This window comes from Sorex araneus, chromosome 2 (genome assembly GCF_027595985.1).
Source record: "Sorex araneus isolate mSorAra2 chromosome 2, mSorAra2.pri, whole genome shotgun sequence".
Lineage (NCBI taxonomy): Eukaryota > Metazoa > Chordata > Mammalia > Eulipotyphla > Soricidae > Sorex > Sorex araneus.
Window position 1 is genome coordinate 286,381,913 of NC_073303.1, and position 25,134 is coordinate 286,407,046.

The 25,134-nt window shown below is 36.0% G+C and overlaps 1 pseudogene; it reads left to right on the top strand.

The window, feature by feature from the left end:
• The first annotated feature begins 1,311 nt into the window (after nt 1-1,311).
• Nucleotides 1,312-1,792, top strand: LOC129401577 (60S ribosomal protein L21-like; annotated as a pseudogene).
• Nucleotides 1,793-25,134: the final 23,342 nt, after the last annotated feature.

Consider the following 25,134-nt stretch of genomic DNA (forward strand, 5'->3'; position numbering starts at 1 on the left):
TTCACAATAGCCATCAGATACAGGGTTAATATTCAAGATATATAAGGTGCTGAAGAACTTTACAAGAAAAAAATATTCCAAAGCCATAAAAAAAAATGGAGAGAAGAAACAAACAGAAAATTCCACAAAAAAAAAATACAAATGATCAAAAGGCACATAATAATGATTTATAATGCTAATCATTAGGGAGATAAAAATCAAAACAACCATGAGATATACTCTCACACCACCCGAGATAAGCACACATGAAAAAGAACAAAAATAATCATTGCTGGAGCGGATGCGGAGAGAAAGGGACTCACATTCATTGTTGATGAAAATGTTGACTGGTTTAGCATTTTTGGAAAACACATGAAAATTCCTCAAAAAACTAGAAGTAGAACTTCCATATGACCCAGCAGTACCACTTTTGGGAATATATCCCAGGTGTGCAAAAGCACATTCACAGCAGAAATGACATCTGTACTTGTATGTTCATTGAAAAACTGTTCACAATAACCAGAATCTGGGAACCATCTGAGAGCCCTAGAACAGATAACTGGTTAAAGGCTATGGTGCATCTACACAATGGAATACTATACAGCTGTTAGTAAAAATGAAGTCATGAAAATTGCTTATAAATGGATGTACATGGAAATTATCATGCTGAGTGAAATGAGTTAGAAGGAGAGGGACACACTGAATGAGTATACTTATTTCTGGCATATAAAAAATAGTATGAGAATAACACTCAAGGACAGCAAGGACAGTAGAAACAAAGGCCAGGAAAATTGATCCATGGTTGGAAGTCTGCCTCAAGGCCTGAGAGCGAGGGCAATTTGGAAAGAGAATGGACAACCATGATGATGATGGTTGGAAGGGACCACTCTGGACCCGAGATGTGTGCTGTAAGTAGGTTAGGGATCAAACATGATGGGCTCTCAGTATCTGTATTACAAACCATAATGCCCAAAAGGAGAGAGAGAGAGAAAGAGAGAGAGAGAGGAGAGAGGGAGGGAGGAAGGGATGGATGGAGGGAGGGAGGGAGAGGAAAGAGAGAGAGAGAGAGAGAGAGAGAGAGAGAGAGAGAGAGAGAGAGAGAGAGGTAAGTACCTGCCATAAAGGCATGATGAGATGGAGGGTGGGTGGGAGGGATAGATAATGGGGACATTGGTGGTGGGAAATGTACACTGACAGAGGGATGGGTGTTGGAATATTGTATGACTGAATCCCTACATGAAATCTTTATAACTGTATCCCACAGTGATTCAATTAAAAACGTTTTTTTGTCTCCTTTTGGCCGAAACCGCCAGCATCCAGTAAATGACAAAAATGACCAACACAAAGGGAAAGAGGAAGGGCACTCTCTATATGTTCTCTAGACCTTTCAGAAAACATGGAGTTGTTCCTTTGGCCACATACATGCGTATATACAAGAAAGATGATATTGTAGACATAAAGGGAATGGACACAGTCCAAAAAGGAATGCCCCAAAAGTGTTATCATGGCAAAACTGGAAGAGTCTATAATGTTACCCAGCATGCTGCTGGCATTGTTGTTAACAAACAAGTCAAGAGCAAGATTCTTGCCAAGAGAATTAATGTCCGCATTGAGCATATTAAACACTCTTGAGTCAAGACAGCTTCCGGAAATGGGTGAAGGAAGTGATCAAAAAAAGAAGGAAGCCAAAGAGAAAGGGACTTGGGTTCAACTGAAGCGCCAGCCTGCTCTACCCAGAGAAACCCACTTTATAAGAACCAACGGAAAGGAACCTGAGCGGCTGGAGCCCATCCCCTATAAATTCATGGCATGAGAAGTGTTCATTTAAAAATAAAGAGACTCCTGGACTATCAAAAATGGTTCTCTTCAGTACAAGTGTCATGTCTTTTCCACCACCAAAATTATTTAAAGCAAATTTTGTGTCCTAATAAAAAAAATTAAAAAAATTAAAAAAAATTTTGTTAATTTAAAAAAATATATTAAAATTAAAAAAATAAAAGATGTACAGAACAGTGAGAAAAAAAACACCTTTTATAAAAGTTTCCATTTCAATGCCATTAAATCCGTAACTGGCTGGAGCGATAGCATAGCAGGTAGGGCTCTTGGCTTGCACACAGACGACCTGGGTTCTATTCCACCACTCCTCTCGGAGAGCCCGGCAAGCTACCAAAAGTATTTCACCCGCACGGCAGAGCCTGGCAAGCTACTGTGGCATATTCGATATGCCAAAAACAGTAACAAGTCTCACAATGGAGACGTTACTGGTACCCACTCAAGCAAATCGATGAGCAACCGGATGACAGTGACAGTGACAAAGCCATAAAAAGAAAAAGATACTTAAACCTTAAACACCTTTTTGATAAGGTACAAGTGGAAGCAAAAAAGGCAATTTAAAAATTTATATGGTTCTAGAGTCAACAGTAACAAATGTGTGGGGTGTGGGTTAGTGGTGAAAAGCATGCTCGTACGTGTGAAGCCCTAGGTTCAAAGCAGCCTAACACTCTCCCAACCCACGATCTCCCGAAATATATGAAAACATTGAACACTTCCACCAGATTAATCCATTTTCATAAGTTAAAAAACACACCACCAGATATCAAAGCAAAAGTCATTAAGATTTTGTGGTTTCAGTCTAAAGGATCATCAAACAGATACACGAATCAAAGCACAACTCCTAAAAGTCAATTTATACAGAGAGAGACGTGACTTAGGACAAAAAATATAAAAAGTTGTTACTGCCTGCTCCAGACTTGGGGGTTGCTTGTAGTCTGCTCAAGGGATCATGCAGTGCCAGGATAGAGCACAGGCCACCTGATTTTAAACCCTTTGTTCCTCTATTGATTTTTCAATGCACTTGCTTGGCTTAGATCTTAAGATGAAAGTGATTTACAAAACTGCGAATTCTTAGATGTGACTCCAGCTGTCTTAGCTTCTATATCCCATTAATTGGTATCTAACTTTTCCACATTGCCACATGTTACTTCAACAATGAAAAGAATGCCATCTGATCCTTATACTCATCCTTCTGTTTCTAAGAGGAAAAATTCTGTATGATTAGGACATTCCTCTGAGTTTCAAAGCAATATTGTTTGCCCCATAGTTTCTATCATTTATCTTTTAAGGTAAAAAATATTCCTGTGAATTTAAAATTAGCATATATCAATCTATGTATCTTTATATTGTAAAAATTTTGGTGGCATTAATATGTTTAATTTTTATTCTCATGCTAAAGCTAAGTTATTCGAAAGAGTCCTCAATTTATTTGTGTTTGATATGGCATATAGCACTCATAGAGCATTTATAACTTGACTGTACATGTAAAGTAAAACTTCACTACTCAAAAATAACTTGGACAGAATTTGAAGTCACCAATAATTATTGTAATCTCAGGAGTAACTAAAGAAGAGAGCTGTCTGGAAGTCTAGAATGGGAGATTTATAAACTGGACATATAACATTAAAAGGAAAATGGTATTTTTATTCATTAAGTAGGAAAGTAACTTAAACTCATGATGGAACTACTATTTCATCATGAACTAAATACCTGTGGATAATGTTCACAATTCAGAAACTTCATATTGCATGGGAATTAAAAAATGATCATATCAGTCTTTGGTAGAGCTAAGAATTATGGGGGACATGAACACCAGTAAATGAATAATGTCATTTAAAGAACAAAAATTTATTTGAGAAGTAAGATATTGTGTCTAAAGTATAAGGGAAAGCTATCACAAAAGAGAAAAAGTTAAAGAGAATGTTCAGTTTTCCAGAGGACACCTATTTTAGGAAAATACTTGCAGAAGGTAGACACTTGAAGGATCATTGGATTATGAGAAATCCTGTCAATCCAAGAAAGTATCCAAGTTTGAGGATCAATAGTGGGAGTGGAAGTGAAAGAATTTAAGGCAAGCCTATGCAACCCAAGATTGCATCCCTTACTGACTGGAACCTGAGCTATATCTCAGAGGAAATTCTGAATCACTGCAGGATTAAGAGATGCTGACATCACAATGACATATTTTTCAAAGTCTCTATATTATCTTTTTTCCCCCCCAAAGCAAAAAAGCCTGGAAAAACAACTTGGTTAGCTTATGTCTAAATGTTCCCAGAGAGCTACGAATGGGGTTCCTGGGATAGTGAAGCAGAAAATTCCCAAGTTCTACCCAAGTTCTACTGGTACTCCTAAAAAAAGCTACCAAGGAAAATTGTAGAGAAGAAAGTAAATAAAACATCTGTGGAATGTTGTCATGAGAGAACCTCTGCCACAGGATGAGAATGGGATGACATATCTTTCAAATCAGGACCCAGGTGCAAAGATTTTCTTCTTGCAAAAATACAAATATATGACTCTCGGAGAGCCCGGCAAGCTACCGAGAGTATCTTGGAGAGTATCCTACCCGCTTGGAAGAGCCTAGAAAGCTCCCCATGGCTTATTCGATATGCCAAATACATTAACAGTAACAGGTCTCATTCCCCTGACCTTGAAAGAGCCTCCAATCATTGGGAAAAATGAGTAAGGAGAGGCTGCTAAAATCTCAGGGCTGGGACGAATGGAGACGTTACTGGCATCTGCTTGAGTAAATCAATAAACAACGGGATGACAGTGGTACAGTGATACCTTAAGATGAAACCATGAGAATAAAATTAACATGCTAGAAAAGATGTTTGTAAAATGTCAGAGGGAAGTCTGATAATTTTGTTATTGCCATTGTTTAGGGAAGTCATTCCACAGGTGCTCAGGGCGTACTCTTGGTTCTACATGCAGGGATCATTTCTGACAAGGGTCAGGGACCGCATGGGGTCAGCCCCAGGTCAGTCGCATGCAAGGCAATGGACCTGGACTGTAATATTGCTCTGACCCCCATGTTTAATATATTTTTTTAATTTTTATAATTTTATATTTACTTAAAGGATCTATGATTTATAGAATATTGATAGTTGAGTTTTAGGCAAATACTATTTAATTACCAATCCCACCACCAATCTCAATTTCCTTCCCCCAGTGTTCCCATATCTCATTCCCTGCACCCTCCAGGCCATCTTAACAGGCACATTATAAAGTTTGGTAGTTGCAGCTCAGATTCCATGTTTGCAGTGTTGTTGGATCTGTACTTTGGTACATATCTATAGCACTCTCCCACATCAACAATGTGATAAAAGCCCTGACTCCTGTTCCACCATGACTTCCCTTTCTCATCTTCCTTTCTCTCTTGAATTTTTTTTCTTTCTTTGTCTTTCTGCTCCCTAGGCTCTGGGGTTCAGGGGACTCTCTTTCCACCCTGTGGGCCCTGTACTGTGTGTGTTTAATCATTTTAAAAGAAAACTTCACCCAATGTTGGTTTGAGCTCAGTACTTCGCTTGGATACTGTACATTTAAAATCCCAATCTCGTGTTGTTGAACTGAAGTCTATCTTAAATGGATTTTGATGAAAGGAAATCAGACTCTGTGCATGACTATAAATGAGAGGGACTTTCAAATGGTTGTTTCATAATTTTCTATTTAATTTGCATTATATCTCAGGATACAATTTAATGATGTGCTAAAATTTTTAGTAGTGTTAGAGGAACATGCTGTTTTATGTTATTGTTCATTTGTCATTTATGTTGTCCCAAACAAGAGTGGTTTCCTATGGTTAATGTTTACATAGGCATTTCTCACCGCTTCGTGCAAGGATTTTTATATGGCATTTTGATTTATTTATGGTATGGCTCATTTCCATTATTTCATAAACATCAATATGGACAATTCTTTAGAAGTCCAAGAAAGATATTCAGACATAGAAGGGAGTATTTGTTTTTAGATGATGGGTATTTATTCACTTGAGATGGAGTTTTGATAAGAATTTTGATGGTGAAGATATTAAAAATGAAAGATAACCAAGGTAATCAAACAACCTCAAAATAAATGTTTCCACAAAGACAATGAATCAGGTCTCTAATATTATAAATATTGGACACTTATAGTACTTTATTCTCTTGCCCTGAAAGTAAATCACGAGAACATAAAAGTCTTGTCAAAACAGTAACAGATATTTCAACAGTTGACATGTTCCAGTTTCCTCCATCTTCTTTTTCCTTTACTATTAACTTTAAACTGAGAATCAGACTTCTCTGTATCTTATGTATGTAAGAATTTTAGGAAAATAAAGAACAGTATACTGTCATAATAGTACCAATATCTTTAAAGCATTCTCTTTAGACAATAAATCAGGTTAAATAACTTTTCTATAACAACAAAAAAGAAATAACTCTCTAATAGTTGCAACTTAACACATTTCTTTAGTAAAATAAAGAGTTCCATATAACAAAGCTTTCTTGACTTCCCTGCACCATTTCCTTAAGTTCTTGTCACATGAACTATTTATTATTGCCTAGCACAGCAGGAAGGGCGTTTGCTTTGCACGCAGCTGACCCAGTTTCATTCCTCTGTCCCTCTCGAAGAGCCTGACAAGCTACTGAGAGCATTCTGCCCGCACGGCAGAGCCTGGCAAGCTACCTATGGCATACTTGATATGCCAAAAACAGTAACAAGTCTCACAATGGAGACGTTACTGATGCCCACTGGAGCAAATCGATGAACAGCAAGACAACAGTGCTACAATGCTATGTATCAGATATGTTATCATTTCTTTGATGCTTGGAATATAGGTTTTAATATTGTTTATACTTGAGAATGCAAGATAAGAACCAATCTATCTGCTTCTTCCTTTCCAATTCCAACACATAATATCAGAATCTGGAAATTGAGTCTTTTTGATTATCCCCACAATAAAATAATACCTGGGTAAACATAGGCAGTTTACCTAACAATTGCCTTTAGATAATTCGGCTTACAAGATATCCTGGTGTAAACTGTGAAAATGACCAATATGATAGGATTTGAGACCTCCTTGAGCTATGTAAGTAAATGTGAACATGGAAATGTAAGTGAACAATTAGAGACAGGGAGAGAAAACAGAAGAGAGAAGCTCTAGACACACGGGCGCAAGGTTAAAATACCTGTTGAATAGAAGAGGGACTAAAGAAACAGAACATGAGAACTAGCTTGGAGAACTGTGCTTAACACTGGTGGGTGAACAGGGAGTTAGGGGAGGAGTGTGGGTACTGAGAGAATGGTGGGGTGGATAAAAAAGACTCACAATTCTAATTTTAGGAACAAGGAAGTTTATTTCTCCCTTTAATATATATCTAAGGTAATCTTTGAAGAAACAACTGTTTAATTAAGTAATTGTGGCTAAATTTTTACGTTGAGTTCTGATGTCTATTATATCACTGCTAACATAATATTTGTTACAAAAAAGAGTGTTCTTTTGTACAGTTAAAAGAACGCATGATTATCAACAGTGTTTTCATAAGTGGAGCATAAAAGGAGGTTAATTTTTAAGGTGTATCTTTAAAAAATTTCAAAGATTTTTATTATAAGCTATAGAAATTAGATGACTTCAAGGTAGAACAAAATCATTATAAGATTTAAGACTTTTCTTTTTCAATTCTGAGGTCACACCTGCTATACTCAGGTCATACTCCTGGCTTTGTGCTCAAGGATCACTTGTAGTGATGAATATGTGTTGCTGGGGATCAAGCCGGAGTTGGCTACAATCGAGGCAAGCACATGAATCACTGTACTGTCTGGCCCAAGCAGAAAAGGAATATGGGTGAAGCTCACTGATCAAATGCATACTTTCCGTGTGTGTTTTCTGGAGTTCAACCCCTAGGGTAACAGAAAACAAACAAAAAACCCTAAAAGTTCTGTTTTAGGATTGTTAAAGATCAAGTAGCAGAAACTATTAGTTATTTTACTAGAACATCACAAATGGAAAAAAATAGATTTTTATTTCTAATGAAAAAATTAATTCCTGGAGAAGTGAGTGTAAATTGGTGTAAAGTAGGTAATATGGCTAAGTCTTTGCTATGGAAGAGATGACAACTTATTTATTATTTTAGATGATACCAAATAAGAGAGACAATGCTCTTTCCTCAGAATCTAATGATGCTTTAATTCAAATAAATGTATATAAATGCCTAACTTCTTCCAAAAGTGTTGTTATGAAATCAGAGAATTCTAACGTTATTGATTCATTAATTTATGTCTTTTTTCTTAACATAAATCTTTGGTAAGTAGAAGAAATGTATGAAATATGATGCTTCTTGGCTCTGCAAATAATACAACATGGCAGGAGATAATAATTTAGGGAAAGTATTCCAAAAGCAATAAGTAAGCATATTTCACAAACACCCCAAAAGCACAAAGATATGTTGAATCAATTCTTTTTCACCAGGATCAACATAATTTTTAGTAGAAAAAATCTGACTACTTTAGAAAATATCGGTTTGCATGCTTAATTATTATAGAACAAAATCCTAACCTCATACCTTATGTAAAAATTAAATAACTATCTTAAATGTAAATGACAAAACTAAAAGTTATATAAGATATTATCATATTTTATAATGCATGGGGTTATTTGTAAAAATATATAATAGAATAACAAAGTATACTATAAACTTAATACTTTATTCTTCCATGATGAGAATCTCCATAATTTTTAGACCCTTAAATTCAATAGACTTGTGATTCTTAGAAGCTGCAGATGACTAATTATATAATGATTTGCCACTCTATACTATGAACTGCTATACAATAATAATATCCAGAAAATAAAATGTAATGTGAAGTAAGCCATTTTATTGAACTACATTTTATCTGAAATATTATTTGTAATTATTTAAATTTCTCAGGAATTCTGCTTCATGCAAATAATTTTCTACTGACAAATTTCATTTTATTATGCAAATCTTTTATTTCAAGCAACATAAATTCTATCTAACTCAAGCCACATAGTCAATGATACTGGATGTCATTATCTAATGGAAGACCAGAGATCCAGCCCCAGAAATGGATTAAATACAAAGCTTGTGCATGAGTATAGATGGATGGCACAAATAATCCAGTGTGATCCTAAAACCAAAAATCCCACAGCCAGAGCAAATAAACTGTAGTCACTTATGTGATATTGTATTCGTCTATTTAACATACAAGATCCCAAGGAAACATAGTCACCAAAATAAATTGAACTGCTATACTAACAGAAGAAATAGAAGATGGAAAACCAAAGAAAAATTTAATTATATTCTATATTTGTTTTTCAGTTCTAGCACTTTTATGTATAAACTAATATGATAAAATCTACTGTTTGTGCATATACACAATTCTGTTATACCCAACAACTATTTTCTATTACCCTGAACATTGAGTTAACAATATCAAACTAAAAAAAATGAAAGGTTTTATTCTTATTAGCCTCTGGTCATGACAATTTTCCCAGTCAGTTATTTTGCTTCATGTGTTTCTATTTATAGGAATAAAACTGAATGCATACTATTGATTCAGTAATATTAAACTCATATCCAACATCACTATAATATGCTTAAATCAAGTACTTTATCCATAAAGTACATCATATGTGGTTGATGTTTATAAACACTAAATAAATTATTTGGAGTCAATTTTATCCTACACTTGGAGCTTACAATTTTCTTTATATCTAATGTGAGAATCTCATATGCATAGTATAGATGGATTGCTTTTTATAAACTCACTCAGCATTCTGATTTTTTTGACTATTAAGTTCAGACCATTCATATTGAGGTTGATTGTCAATATATTGGTCTTATTGACATTTATTAATGATGGTAGAGCAAAATTAATTGGGGACCATACTGATATATGTAGAGACTGCTTCAATTGGATTATATGATGGGAGAAAAAGAGTTTGAGCCCCACTCTGGAAATAACTTGGGAAAGCGGAACCTAATAACTAGAGGATAAAGCAGGATGATTGATGCATCATAATCACTAAATTAAGAATAAAGAGGATTTTGGCAAAACTCACCTAACAGGATTCTTTGCTAAGGGCATGCCAGGGGAATCAGAAAACTATTGGAAATTAACAGAAGTGAGAAACAAAATCACAGGTCAAAAACAATCAGTTTTGGCAGTTGGGGAAATAAATGATTGATTTTCAAGGATGGGAAGTTATACGTAAAGCAATTTAGAAGAGTTCTTGTTAAAACTGAATTTGATAAGGAAGTGCATGGGTTAGTCTAGCAAAAGTTTCGGGAGGCTGACTTAATTTTATTCAAGCAAATATTCCTCTGTCAAGAGGAATAAGCATCTCTCTTCTGGTTAAGTAAGAACTTGTTTTTATTCTATATTTTATTTTCTTTTATAAATTAAACATCCAACTTTCACCAACTTCTTTTCATTTAAATCATTAGTAACTTCCACCTTCCTAGTTCTTAATTCAGCAAAAACTATGGCCATATTCTAGTAGCCAAAAAAATTTCTCCATGTAAACCTTTTCATACTATCTTCTACTCTTAACCGGATCTAGACTTTTGCAAAACAAAGAATTTGTGAGTTTTCTTTAAGAAAAAATCTTTCGTGAATACAAGTTTAGGGAGAAATTACTATTATGAAATAAAAATTTAAGAAATTTCCATAAATGAGCAAAAACTAGAATATTCAGCTCTTTTTTCTTAAATCACTTTGGAAATTTATGGGAGATGTTTACAGAAAAATTCTTCCACTGCAACTAGGTACAGAATATTTCACAACTCTCAGCAAGCCCTGTACTCCTGGGAGCCATGCAAATGATAGCCTCTAAAACTCAATCTCATTACCTTCATGGGAAGTCAGCATTTGTACTATTGGTTCTCTTTCCTTGTTCAGAGCTAAGATTCTAAAAGAAATACTGAGTGCTCTGCTTCCATTTTCTGTCTTTTTTCAATTCTGCGAGATGAACTCCACCTCAGCTGTGCCACTCTAATCTTGCCTCGACAACATTTGTAATTTCTCTCCTGCTGATCTAGTTAATACATTTTTGTATTCATGGACCAGCACTATAGTTGTACTTGGCCATCAGTTTATTTTCCTTTCCTTGTGATAGTTTTGTCCTAGTAGCCTTCAAGTTCTTATGTGTGTTTTTGTTACTTTCCCTACCTGACATTATTTGATTTTATTCTTGGGACCTTTAACAATGATTTTAGGACCTGGAAAATAGCTCAAGTTGTAGAACAGATCACTCGCAGTGAATGCAATCCCCAGAACCACGTGACCACCCTATGCTTCCCCCCCACACCCCACCAAGAATCTGGTGGTCCCTCAGCACCACAGAGCCTGATTACTGAACAGTTAGGGAGACAAAGCTGAGTTAAACATCACCAAAATGACCCAAATCTCAGCTCTTTCCCCATTCTCCAAGGATAGCTGAGTGTGGTATTAAATATATTTATTTTCATTCTATACACAATATATGTATGTATAACTTCTCTGCCCAATATCTTCTTCATTCATACATCTTAACCTTTGGCTAAAGCCTTATAATTTTGACCATAGTTTTTTCCTACATTCTAACTGCTTATCTGCTAGAGCAAATTTTCTTTTTTTTTTCTTTTCTTTTTTATTGAATCACCATGAACTACACTTATAAAGCTTTCATGTTTGAGTTTCAGTCATATAATGATTGAACACCCATCCCTCCACCAGTGTACATTTTCCACCACCAATGTCCCCAGTAGCCCTTCCCCTCATACCCTCCATCCCACCTCTCCCCCTGCCTCTATGGAAGACAGTTTCCCTCTTACTCTTTGTCTCTCTACTTATGGGTATTGTGGTCTGCAATACAGATAATGGAGAGGTCATCATGTTTGGTCCTTTTATCTCCCATCCTGAGCGATCCTCCAACCATCATTGACTTAGTGATTCCTTCTCTTTCTTAGTTGCCTTCTCTTCCAGCTCATAAGGCAGGCTTCCAACCATGGAGCAATCTTCCTGGCCTTGTCTCTACTATTCTTGGGTATTAGCCCCATATTATGATATTTTATATTCAACAAATGAGTACAGTCATTTTATGTCTGATCCTCTCTAACTTATTTCACTTAGCAAGATACTTTCCATGACCATTCACTTAGAAGCAAATTTTATGACTTCATCTTTCCTAACAGTTGCATAGTATTTCATTGTGTGGATGTACCAAAATTTCTTTAACCAGTCCTCTGTTCTAGAGCACTAGAACAGTCCTCTGTTCTGGAATCTAGCTGTTTCCAGATTCTAGCTATTGTGAACAGTGCTGCAATGAACATACAGGTGCAGATATAATTTCTACTGTAGCAAATTTTCTGAAGTAAGAACTTCACCAATTTATTTAAGGCCCAACAAAAGACTGGGTTTGGGGACATTTATGACTCTAGTGCTCAAATGGTAGAGCACATCCTAAGCATGTGTGAAACCCTAGTTTGATCCCAAACACTACATAATATAGCATAGATAGCTTTCAACGCTACTAAGTGTGGCTCCTGTGGTGGAGAGGAGGTGAATTAGGACGATTAATTAGTAAAATATTTATCAATAAGGCACTTGAAAACAGTGTAGTTAACACATCACTTTTATCTATATGTATGATTTTGCCTCTAAATTTCCTGAATGACGAAGCTATGTTGTCCTTGCCTCTACTTTCCTGTACCTATTTATGTGTACATGTATTATTAAATATTGCATGAAAAGTAGATGAATGAATGGAAATTTTCCATGAAATCTGTCTTGTGTGTTGCAATTTTAAAATATATGTCTCCTGGTAAAATATTTATAGTATTATATGATATGGACATAATATAGTAGTCTTACAAAATGTCAAATTTAACTGCATGTATTTTGATTGATTCAAAATAAGTCAGTAACCACTAAGCAATAAATTACTAACACTTAAAAATATTTTATTTGTCATGAATTTTATTGAAGATGAAATTGCTTTGTAAAATGATATTAAACATGCACAAACTTTGTCAGAGTAACTTTATTAAAAATTGTGAATAAGATACCTGAATTAAAAATTGAAAGCTTTCCCGATTATTTCAACAGTAAATTGTTGTAAACAGTAAACTCTTCTGTCTAGAATAAAAAATAAAAAATGTTCTTTGATGGATATTTACATTTGAACGCTATTTGTTAGAAAAAAATTTCTAGGTAGACTATATGCTGCACATTTTCAATAGAGAAACTAAAACTTCATATCAATTTATAGATGATGTTAATATTTAAGAATGTTTCTAGTATTGCAAAGCTATCACTTTTATTACATGCCTTCCATGTCACTATAAATCATTTTAGCCTCAATCATTTTCCACTCAAAGTGTAACCTTCGCCAAATTATTCTTGAAAACCAAGTACACATAGCATAATAAGAGGGGAAAAAGAATGTGGATGTTACCTTTATCAATTTAAGAATTCAGAAATCAGAGCATCACACATAAAACTAAAATGATTTGTAAAAAGAATAAATTGGGATAGGGTGGTTAAACTGAAAGAATAGGAGATAATGCACATTCGTGGGTGCAAGTAAAAAAAAAAACCTGTTTTAGCCCCAGTGGCCAGACAGAAACTTTGGGAGCCCTTTTTGGTCCTGTATCCACCTGCTGCCTCGCAATACACACACCAGTTGATACCAACTTTAAAACCTCCCAATCAGGTGCACTGACAGAATTCTGGAACCTGTCCCTTCTACTCCACCCCACCTCGTAAACCGCCCTCAGCCCCAGTGGCTAGGCCAGCACCCAGCATCAGCTATACTACTGTCCTTCACCCACCCCCCACACTCTGAGAATCGGTGGGAACCTACAGAGTCTTAAAATTCAATGCCAGAATACCTCCACAAATACCACGTTAACTCAACAGAAGGATCTACATCTATACCCGCCCATTCCATTGAAATACTCATATAAAATAATGGAAATACAGATCAACAGCCTTCAAATCTAATGGCCCTTTAACTTCTATTGGAGATACAGGCAGTGGCTGGATTGTTATTGATGAAATTGCAGTACAGACCTCAGAAAATTACAGAACATTGATATACCAGCCTCTATGTATGACGATTATACTTTTGAGAAAAAGCTTTGCCTTACTATAGGGTTTAGAAAAAAATAATATGTTTTTTTCCTACTTACCACATGTAACAGGATTCTCATCAGAAAATGAACATTCTCTAATCTATCCATTCAAATAGTTGAGTATTTACAGTATCATACAATAATCAAATATGAGATCATTTTAAAGACTTCATCAAGTTTTCTGCATAAATAGCATAGATACCAAGAGCTCTTATTTTTGTCCCTTACTATGTCCCTCTTAATGTGCAATGGTGGTCTCAAGAGAAATCCTATAAGCAATGACCCAAGAAAAGATCTAGGTCTTAAACTATGAACAGTTCTATCAGAATGCCCATTAAAGATAGTTATTTCTTGTTCATCCATTCATCCGTCGCTGTGGGCCGGCCAGGGGAACTGAACATACCCACACTTTGAACTCACACTTTCTATTCTCTGTATTCTGCACCACAATTGGTGGCTAAACCGTGCTGCAGTCTTCAGGGAAAGACCCGTGTTGCAATCATCATTTTATATCTTGCGTCTATTACTTATTATTTTCTTTGGTCTCAATTGTGCTCAGTAAGTACTGCACTGAGTAATCCTCCCTCACACACATTTTGGCATTTTGGGTCCCAGGGATCTGACTGGGGCTCTACACATGCCTCACACTCCCTGCTCCACAGAGCTACACTCGCTCTTACCTTGCATTTTGTATTTCTAATTCTACTTTCTGGGGCTGGAGTGATAGCACAGTGGGTAGTGTGTTTGCCTTGCATGTGGCCGACCCGGGTTCGATTCCTCCATCCCTCTCGAAGAGCCTGGCTAATACCGAGCGTATCCCACCAGCACTGCAGAGCCTGGCAAGCTACCCATGGTATTCGATATGCCAAAAACAGTAACAAGTCTCACAATGGAGATGTTACTGGTGCCCGCTTGAGCAAATATGTTTAAAGCATTTATACGTATTTATAATACGTATAAATGTATATTATAGATCATGGAAGAGATAGTAAAGAGATTTTCTTTATAATTATCCTACTTCTAGCCTTCACGTTAATCTTATAACTTCGTAAAAATGTTCTTAACATTTTGCCTTTCGCTGGCACATTTATTAAACCTTCTGAATCTATATTATTGTACTATATTAAAGTGACACACTCATTTAATACATTCACTCTTGTGTTATGCCTTTCTATGGCTTTGCTAAATGCATAATGACATGTATCCATCATTGTAATGCTATTGCTACACTCTCCTAAAAATCCCCTGAATGCTAAGAATTTGCCCTTTCACCTTGTATTCCTAGAAACCAACAGTAATTCAAGGTCTCTTAGTATTACCTTTTCCAGATCTTTGCATAGCTGGAACCATATGATATGTCCACATCTTTTCAGATAGGCTGAGTAATATGTGTCAAGAGCTGAGCAAGAGTAAACTAAAATGCCAGGTTAGTGTTAGAAAGAGTCAAAAGAAAAGTGACACAAATACCTTTAATCATTTACTATAGCATATAATAAATAAGAAATTGGACAGGAAATTTCACTAGTTTCCTCAAAATTCTATTAATTTTTTCCCCTGTGAAATGGCACAGGAATAATGTCAAGCATATCAGTGTAGATTGGAGAACTCTGACAAGGAAACTTTTGAACTAAAGACCTCTGATGTTCTATAGATCTGATGAGAAGTAATTTAGGAGTACTCTACTACTTCCCAATACTTCTGCATTGGAAAAGACCTAGAATGAAAAAGTACTAAACACAGAATCAGTATGGGGAAAATTCAAGTTACCCTAATAAGATCAACATGTCAGGGGCATCAAGAAAGACTTTATCTTTGTAGGCTCCAAATGAAAGCATTTGGGCTAGGAATTAGGATATACCTATGCATGATCACCTAGGGTAGGATGTGGCAGTGTGGCTCAATATTTCACTCTAATAGGCTTTAGACTGTAGGGTAAGTCGTATTTGGAGACTACTGATTTTCCTCATGAAGACTGACAAAGGGAAGAGGTAATGGTTAAGGCCAAAAGGTAACAAGTAATATTTGAGCATGTAAGAGGTTATGATTAGGATCACGAGATAAAATGTAATATTTTCACATAGAGATACACTTCTCAGCACACAACATTCTTTTATTTCCTTGATGATTTTATTTTTATCACTGAACAATATTATGTTCTATAGATATGCCAGTTTGCATATCTATTTATTTTAAAATAACATCTCTAATTAGTTGTTCTACAGTTCTACAGACTGAAGATTCATCTGCAGGTTTTTGTGTAGAGGTAAGTTGTCAATTCATTTGCCTGTCTACCAAGAAGGACAAGTGTTAGATCATATTTTAAGACTGGGTGGCTTCTTATAAACTGCAAGTTGTCTCCCAACATGAATATTCACTTCTGGAAGCTTAATAATAAAAGACAGGTTTGAATGCTCAAACCCTCTAGCATTACGTATCATCAGTATTTGGGATTTTAGCAATTTTTAAAGGTGTGTAGTGGTCATTGTTTAATTTAAACTGTCACTATCACTGTCATCCTGTTGTTCATCAATTTGCTTGGGCGGGCACCGGTAATGTCTCCATCCATCCTAGCCCTGAGATTTTTGCAGCCTCTCTTTACAAGTCTTTCCCAATGGTGCCACATTGGAGGCTCATTCAGGGTCAGAGGAATTAGACCCATTATTGTTACTGTTTTTGTCATATTAAATACACCATGGGGAGCTTGCCAGGCTCTGACCTGCAGGCAAGATACTCTAGGTAGCTTGCCGGGTTCTCTGAGAGGGAGAACTAGACAATAAGCGGTTGAGCAACCATGAATCCGTGTGCTTCCGCTTCCAGGAGCTTTGTTTTATAGTCTCTGAATCTTGGCCATTGATTGGATTACATGGTACACATTGTGGGTTTCACTGCCTACCTACTGGAAAATGGGGGATCTGGGTGGAGGAGGCCCAGTTCCGATTCCAGCAGTCTTGGAGATCCCACACCCGGGTCCCACACACCTGGCTTCCTCTGCTGGTTCCTTCATGCTTGAGGCTCGTCTGAACGCGTGGAGAGTAGCCTTGAATATGGCTGTGACTGTAACTGGGTTCTGGATGTCTTTGGCTGCCAGGCTCTGCTAGAAGTGGGGAGGGAAACTCAACCAAATAAATTGTTTATTTTGTAATTTCCTAATTGAACATTGGCAAAGGTTGAAAGTTTGTGTCTCCACAAAATTCATCATATATCCCCCATTGTGATGGTAGTAGAAGGTTGGGATTGCGTGGGCAATTTGGTGAAGTGATGAATGGATATTTATGAATGAGATTAGTTTTCTTATTTAAGTCACAAGGAACTTGTTTCTTCTCTCTACTCTCTGTCATGTAAAGATAAAAGAAGGGGACAATCCAGAACCTTTAAGAACATTTGCACCCATAGAAATCATAGTGGTATACTAGTCTCAGACTTAATATACAGAAATTGAGAAACACATTTCTGGTGTTTATAAGCTTTCTGATTTATGGTACGTTGTTTCAGTAGCTTGAGCTAAGATATACTAAACATCTTTTCATATGTTCATTTGATATTTCTATATCTTAGGTGATGACATATCTATTCAGAAAGTTGGACTATTTTATACTGGTATTTGAGTACTTTATAAATATTAAATACTAGTTTTTCAGTATATATGTGTTATGTAAGAATGTGGTTCCAAGGGCTTCTTCAAAGCATTAAAAAATTAAAAAAAATAAAAAAAGAATGTGGTTCCAATCTGTAACTTATCTTTTCTTGCAATCTTTTGTAAAGCTGAAGTTACTAGTTTTGATGAACTTTAAGTTACCTTTTCCCCTCATGGGATTGAAACCTTCCATGAAAAGAGATGGGAGCTTTCTTTTACATTGTCTTCTTCTACACTTACATTTAAATTTTTGATGCAATTTTAGTTAATTTTTGTCAAAGGCATAGGCTATTCAAGATTTTTTTTTGCTTCCATATTTCCAGTTAGCCCAAAACAAGTTATTTAAAGATCAGTTCTTTCTCTTGAATATTCCCTTGACTTCTTAGTCAAAATCAGTTGACTATGTTTGTGTTCCACAAATAGATTCTTAATTCTGTTCCATTGATGTTTCTCTTCATTTGTAATAGGACACTGTCTTGGTCAATACTACTCTGTATTAATCAGATATTTTCAATGTTCCAATATAATTTTTTCCTATTTATGGATTTATTTGAGTGGGGGAGGGGCACACGTGGAGGTGATCAGGTCTATTCCTGACTCTGTGCTTCGGGATCACTCCTGGACTCAAGGAACCATATGATGTTCCAGGGATCAAACCTGGGTTGGCTGCATGCAAAACAAAAAATGTGCCTGCTGTATGCTCTGGTCCCGCTAATATTATTTTACTTCTCTCATTATGTATTATTTATTATAGATCACTCAGATTTCCAGATAAGCCTAAAATTTGTCAATATGTGAAAAAATATTGATAATTTTTTTCTTCTTTAGTGTTGCCATAAATTGAACCCAGGAGCTTAAATATGAAGGCAAGTACTCTGAGTCACTTTCTGTTTCTAGGCATTTTAGTGATTATTTTTAATATAAACTTCAAAAACTTGAGGATACTAGACATAATATTGAGTAATTCACATGTTCTGGCATTTTTTCAAAAAGGCTGGAGCTGTGGACTTACACTGAATAGTAAATTTTGGCTGGTAGTTTGATTTATAATCAGGCACATAGAAGAAACACAATGGAGGAATGGGTGTAAATGGCTGAGAAGATTCATTATATAAATGGGGTATTCAAGTATGCACAGGATTTGCAGATATTTGTGTCAGTGTGAAAGCTCATCATAATGTAACTAGATAAATCACATCTTAATAAGGTGGTTAGGATGATGTATTCTGTGGACATCTGTCAATATGTTTTCTTATCTATCTGTTGTTACTTAGGAATTTGTGATAGGGGGTCATATCTGCAGTTTTGGTATGTTCAGTTCAGGAGTACAGATTTCCACTCATCAAGACTTGTCTAAGTTTGGTAACTAATGCAAATCTAATAAGGCTTTTAAAAAAAACCACTAGTTTGAATACTTAATGGGGCATTATTTCCCTCAGCATTTGGCCAGACACAGGGCATCAGACTGATTACTTAGAACTACTTCCATCAAGAGAAGTGAAATATTTTGTTTATCTCTGGAGTAGACATACATTATCTTTTCACAAAAAATTGATTTTGGCCAAAAAGAAAGTCAAAATTAATTTTAAAAAGGCATTTGATAATAAGTAATTTGAGTTGATAAACTCAGTCATGAAATGTATTATAAGTGGGGAGGGGGGGATGTCTCTTGCCCCTGTGCCTGGCTGTCTTTACCGGGCCTCCTTGGAGGCTGAGGCTTCCCCATGGCCAAAGACCTCCAGAACCCAGCCACAGCCATACTCAAGCCCCTCTCCACACGTACGGATGAGCCTCATACATGAAGAAACCGGCAGAGGAACCCAGGTGTGTGGGACCTGTGGCTGAGATCTCCAAAGCCTGCTCAAATTGGAACTGGGACTTTTCCGTCCAGATCACCCATTTTCCAGTAACTAGGTGGTTACACCCACAAACTGCCCCTGGTGCCGTGTAATCCCATCAATGGCCAACATCCAGAGACTATAAAACCAAGGTCCCTGTAGCTTTACATTGTATAGCCTAGTTTTTCCTCTCGGAGAACCTGGCAAGCTACTGAGAGCTTCCTGCCTGCATGGGAAAGCCTGGCACACTCCCCATGGCATATTCATATGCCAAAAACAATAACAATGATAGGTCTTATTCCCCTGACCCTGAAAGAGCCTCCAATAAGGCACCATTGGGAAGGACGAGTAAAGAGAGGCTTCTAAAATCTCAGGGCTAGGACAAATGGAGACATTATAGACACCACTCGAGAAAATCGATGATCAGCAGGATGATGATGATGATGATGATGATGATGATGATGATGATGATGATGACATTTCCCATCATCATGAATCTACTGGTCTAGTACAATGGTCTTTTTAAGATTCAGCAAGTAGAATATACTAACTTGTGGAGTTAGAACAATTTTGTCTAAAATATAGCATCTGATTTTAGAAACTAACAAGTATATTATTTTCCCTCATTCAAGATAGAAGTAGAGTACAAATAGCAATGGCTTTGCTCCTTAGTATACTTGTGAGGTAGTAGTCAATGTAAGGGGGAATGGGGAAGGCCTTGAAGCTTCTAGAACTGATCTTGACTACCAAGAAGATATGGAGTCACTATCACACGAGAGGTTAGGAGAAATATAACTATCATGTGGAGATAAACTGAGCTGCTGCTTATTCTTCATAGACCCTTGCCATTAACATCAATGAAAAACTACAAATTGCAGGCAAAAAATATATGAATGACTCATACCCTCCAGATATAAATGTTTGCCAGTCCATCAGACAAAGACTATGACCATCTATCATGTCTCTAAAGGCAACTAGTGTTGCCAATAGGTAGTGGAAAGGTATGTTTTCTTTATTGTCAGTTTACTTGCTTGTTTTTTGGATACAACCAGCTGTGCGTAGGGCTTACTCCTGGCAATGTACTTTGGGATCACTCCTAGAGATGCTCAGGGGACCAGAAGGATGCAGATTTACTTATTTTATTTTCTTGGCTTTTTTATCTGGGTATTTTTATTTATTTATTTATTTTATTTTTTCCAATTTTTCCCATACAATTTATATCAACACTGCGCTTTGCAAAGTTGTTTATGATGATTTGTTGACAGGAATTCAATATTCCGATACCAATCGCATCACCATTGCCTCTTCTCCCCAAAGAAGACATGTAAATGCGAGACAATAACAAGTAACCATTTGTGCAGGCAAGGATTGTTATAGTTATAAAAACAACTTCCTGTATTTTAATATAGATAAGTTTACGTATTGTATTAAGCAATTTCTTTATCTTCCCCTCTCTGATTTGACTATTATCTAACATAAAATGTGTTCATGGTAGTTAGTATTGCATTGGAATATTTAATTTAAAGATAACAAAGGAGAATGTGCATCAACCAGTTATGGAAGTTGGGAAAGAAAGTGCTGGGATATAGGCGCTTGTCTTGCAGAAGGCTAATCTCAGTTCCACCCCTAGCACCACATCTTGTTCCCCAAGCACTTCCAGAAGTGACTCCTGAGCATGGAGGTAGAAGTGATCCCTGAGCACCATTGAGTGTGGCCTCAGAACCAAAATACATAATTGAATTAAATGTGCAAAAAGTGATATACACACAGTAATTTTGCCAAAGATTATTTTATTAATAGATTAAATAATAGCTTTAAAGAGTATTTTATGAGCAGAAACATATATCTACATCTGTATTTAGTGATATATATATTTAGTCAATAAATTGCATTGTAATAATTTTGCTAAATTAGAGTCCTGAAAGGAAGTAATGTCATCCTTTTAGAGTGGAGTTATGTCATCTAAAATACAGAAATGGTTTGAATATCTGACTACTAAGAAAATAGAATCTGTACCTTAGTCAAAGTCACATTATCACAGATAGTTCAAAAAGTGCTATGAATAGTTGTTAGACTCTGCTTTGAATTCGGTAAAAAGATATGCAATCATATTTTACTCTCTTCCCAAATCATAAATTTTTTTCAATAACACAATTTTTTTCATATTCTTTTAAGCTGACCATGTTAATCTCCCTTTATTCTCTTTTTTTGCCTTTGCCTTTTTAAATTTTTTATTGCACCAACGATAAAATCCAGAGCCTCATTCAAGCAAGACAAATGCTCTACTGCTAAGATACATCCCTAGCCCCAATGTTTGACATTTTAATTTTATTTAATTATTTGGGGGGAAAGAAGGCATGCCCAGTGGTGCTCAGGGTTTAATCCTAGCTCTGCACTCAGGAATTTTTCTGGGGGTGCTGGGGGACCATGTGTGGCACTGGAAATCAAACCCAGGTTGGGTGCAAGCACCCTATCTGCTATACTATCTCTTTTGCCCTTGACATTTTAATTTAAAGTTTATATAATAGCAATCTCTAAATATGGTTAATAATTTTATCACTCCCAAAATCAAAATCTTGGTTTTTGTTTATCTTTTAAGCATTTTTAGATTGTAGGTGTCACCTGGCTATACTCAGAGATCCCTCCCAGCAGAGCTTAGGAAACCATATAAGGTGCCAAGGATCAAACCCAAGTGGCCAGGCATGTACCCTACTTGCTGTTCTATCTCTGTTTCCCTCATAAAAAATTTTTGTCACATTTTAAAAAAAATTTTTATTAGAGAATCACTGTGATGTACAGTTACAAACTTAAGAATTTTTGTGTTTGCATTTCACTCATACAGTGATCGTTTACCTATCCCTCCACCAGTGCCCATTCACCTCCACCAGTGATCCCAGTATCCCTCTCACCACCCCGTCATAAAATCTTGACAACTAGTAAGAGAACTTTTTCTAAATCGCATGTCCTGTAACTAATCAAAAGATATTTGCATACCAAAAATTATTTAAACACTCTAGTTTTCTCCCTACTGTTCCTGAATTTGAGGGACCCAATACCTGTGTAATTATTTTACTCTTAAGGTAAGGTTACATTTTCCCCACGTTTTGACTAATTTATCTTTCAAATAGATGCGCATTGCTAAAAGTGTTTAATTTGACTTTCCTTTATATTTTCTCCTTAAATAAAATCCATGGAAAATTGAGTCACATACATAATATTAACTGATCATGATAAGAAAAAAATTAATGTGTTTTACTTCTCTGTGTGCTCATTGAGATCTGATACTCTTTTATGCAATTCTAATTCCAATCAATTTCCCTGTTTATAATAGGTGATCTACACAGACACTTTTTACAAAAAAAGCAAGAACACTGATATTTATAGAACAAGTGATTTTACTATTTTATCTAGTAAATTATATTCACTCATCAAATACAGACTTATTTGGGTCCAAATTTCATCCTTTCTCGAGGATGTCATAGACTGCAACAGTGCTTTTCAAAGTATTTTGCAAATGAACATGAAGGAGACTGAAGAGATAGCACAGTGGGTAGGGCGTTTGCCTTGCATATGGCCAACCAGGGGTTCAATTCCCAGCATCCCACATGGTCCCCTGAGCACCATCAGGAGTAATTCCTGAGTGCATGAACCAGGCGTAACCCCCGTGCAATGCCAGGTGTGACCCAAAAAGCAAAAAAAAAAAAGGTATATGTAGGGTTGTCATCACTACATTTATTATTTCTTTCCTTTTGCTTCTATATCATAGTGTATCTCATTCTCCCCCCACCTCACCTCTGCCATAATGAGGATAGCAAAGACATGTCTGTTAGTATGGAACATGTTTGAGGGTACAAAGGAAGCTTCCTTCCTACTCTGCTAGCCAAGTGAGTTGGACTTTCCAATCTAGAAAACCAGTAGTGAGAATAATAGCTCTGATGCTGCTTATTTCAAATTTATATAAATACTTTAGTTCAGAGTTTTTCAACTGCTAATCTGTACACCAGAATAGGACAAGAGAAATTTCCCACCAGTTCCTAAAAAACTTATTTGCTTAATATATATTACTGAATATCTTAAATGTTAATGTATAAATACTATTGAAATGATTTTTACTTTTGCTTTGGGCCTAAAATTATTCCTCTTATTTTATCTTACTATTTTAAAGGTTGAAAACCATCAGTTTAATGGGTATACTAGATAAATTAGCAGACCACTATCTGATGAAACTTCTATGTATAAAAATAATTTCCCAAGAGAAAGTAGGAAGCTCTTATAACATTTGTGGACATTACATAACATTGTAGTTATTCAGTGAATTTTATAAATGAGGGAAATCATTAGCATTTTCAATTGCAGGAACAATTTTGACTCGGTTAAATGAGGATCTAGCTTGTTCCCCAAATATGACACATTTTATAGCTCATCTTTAACTTGGCATTTGCTGTGGGCATTTCATAGGCAACCGGCTTTTATCTTCCATAGGAAACAAGGCCAGGACTAAACTGGAAGCAATTGAAGACTAAAATCCTGTTATTGAATAATGAGAATAAAAGAACCAAGAAAACTTAAAAGAGTTCCTGTGAATCAATAAATGTAGTTTTGAATAATAACTGGGTGTATCTCCTTCTGACCTCTATACTTCATAACAGAGTAGTTTTGGAACTTATGAAAGCTTGTTTGTACTGAGCTGTAAAGTTTGGAAGTGTAATATTATTCTGCTTATTTTAAAAAAGAAAATTTGGGGCTGGAGCAATTGGTCCAGCAGGTAGGGCATTTGCCTGACACACAGCCGACTGAGGTTCAATCCCCAGCATCCCATATTGTCCCCCAGGCACTGCCAGGAGTAATTCCTGAGTGCAGAACCAGGAGTAGCCCCAGAGCATTGCTGGGTGTGACCCTCCCCCCCGAAAAAAATTCAAATTTCTGATAATTACAATTTGTCACTAAGCATCCTATATAAGTGATCCACTGCACCATTAGAACAAACAAATGTTCTAATGTTTGGGGCTGGAGTGATAGTACAGAAGGTAGGACATTTACCTTGCACCTGACCAAGCCTGGGTTCAATCCCCAGTGCTGCTTATGGTCCCCAGAATCCCACCAAGAATGACCCCTGAGTGCAGACCCAGATAACTTCTGAACACTGCCAGGTATCAAATTCCATTAAATTTGTGTCCATATTTTAATAGCACTTCCATTTAAAATATGACTTTGTAGTACTAATTAAAATAATATAATTTTATAATTTATTACAGATATTTATCAGATATTTTAGAATGCTCAAAATAATGTAAAACTTCAGAAATGCAGCTATTCAAAATAGTTAAAATTAAATTTTTTCACTTGAAAACACCATCACTGAGTACAGAGATCTGACATTATGGTAGGCTATTATATATCATTCCTACACGATATTTATCTAATTTTTCAGATCATAAAATCAAAGAGAGGTTGCGATTTCTACAAGAACACACACCAATTGGAAGAGTGGAAGTTTGAATTCGAATCTGACTCTTTCCAAAATCTCAATCTTCTACGTCTGGATTAAATTTTTTGTTCCTTATGACAAAAATAGCACTTCTATAAAACTTCAAGTAATATAGAAAACATATCCATCCACTGTCAGTTCAGTCTATTTACAGTGGTTCTCAAACTCTGCCAAGAATGTTTATTCATGCAGATCTTAACTTCCTCTCCAAGCTTCCAATTTGTGATGTCTGATAGGGATGGAATTTAC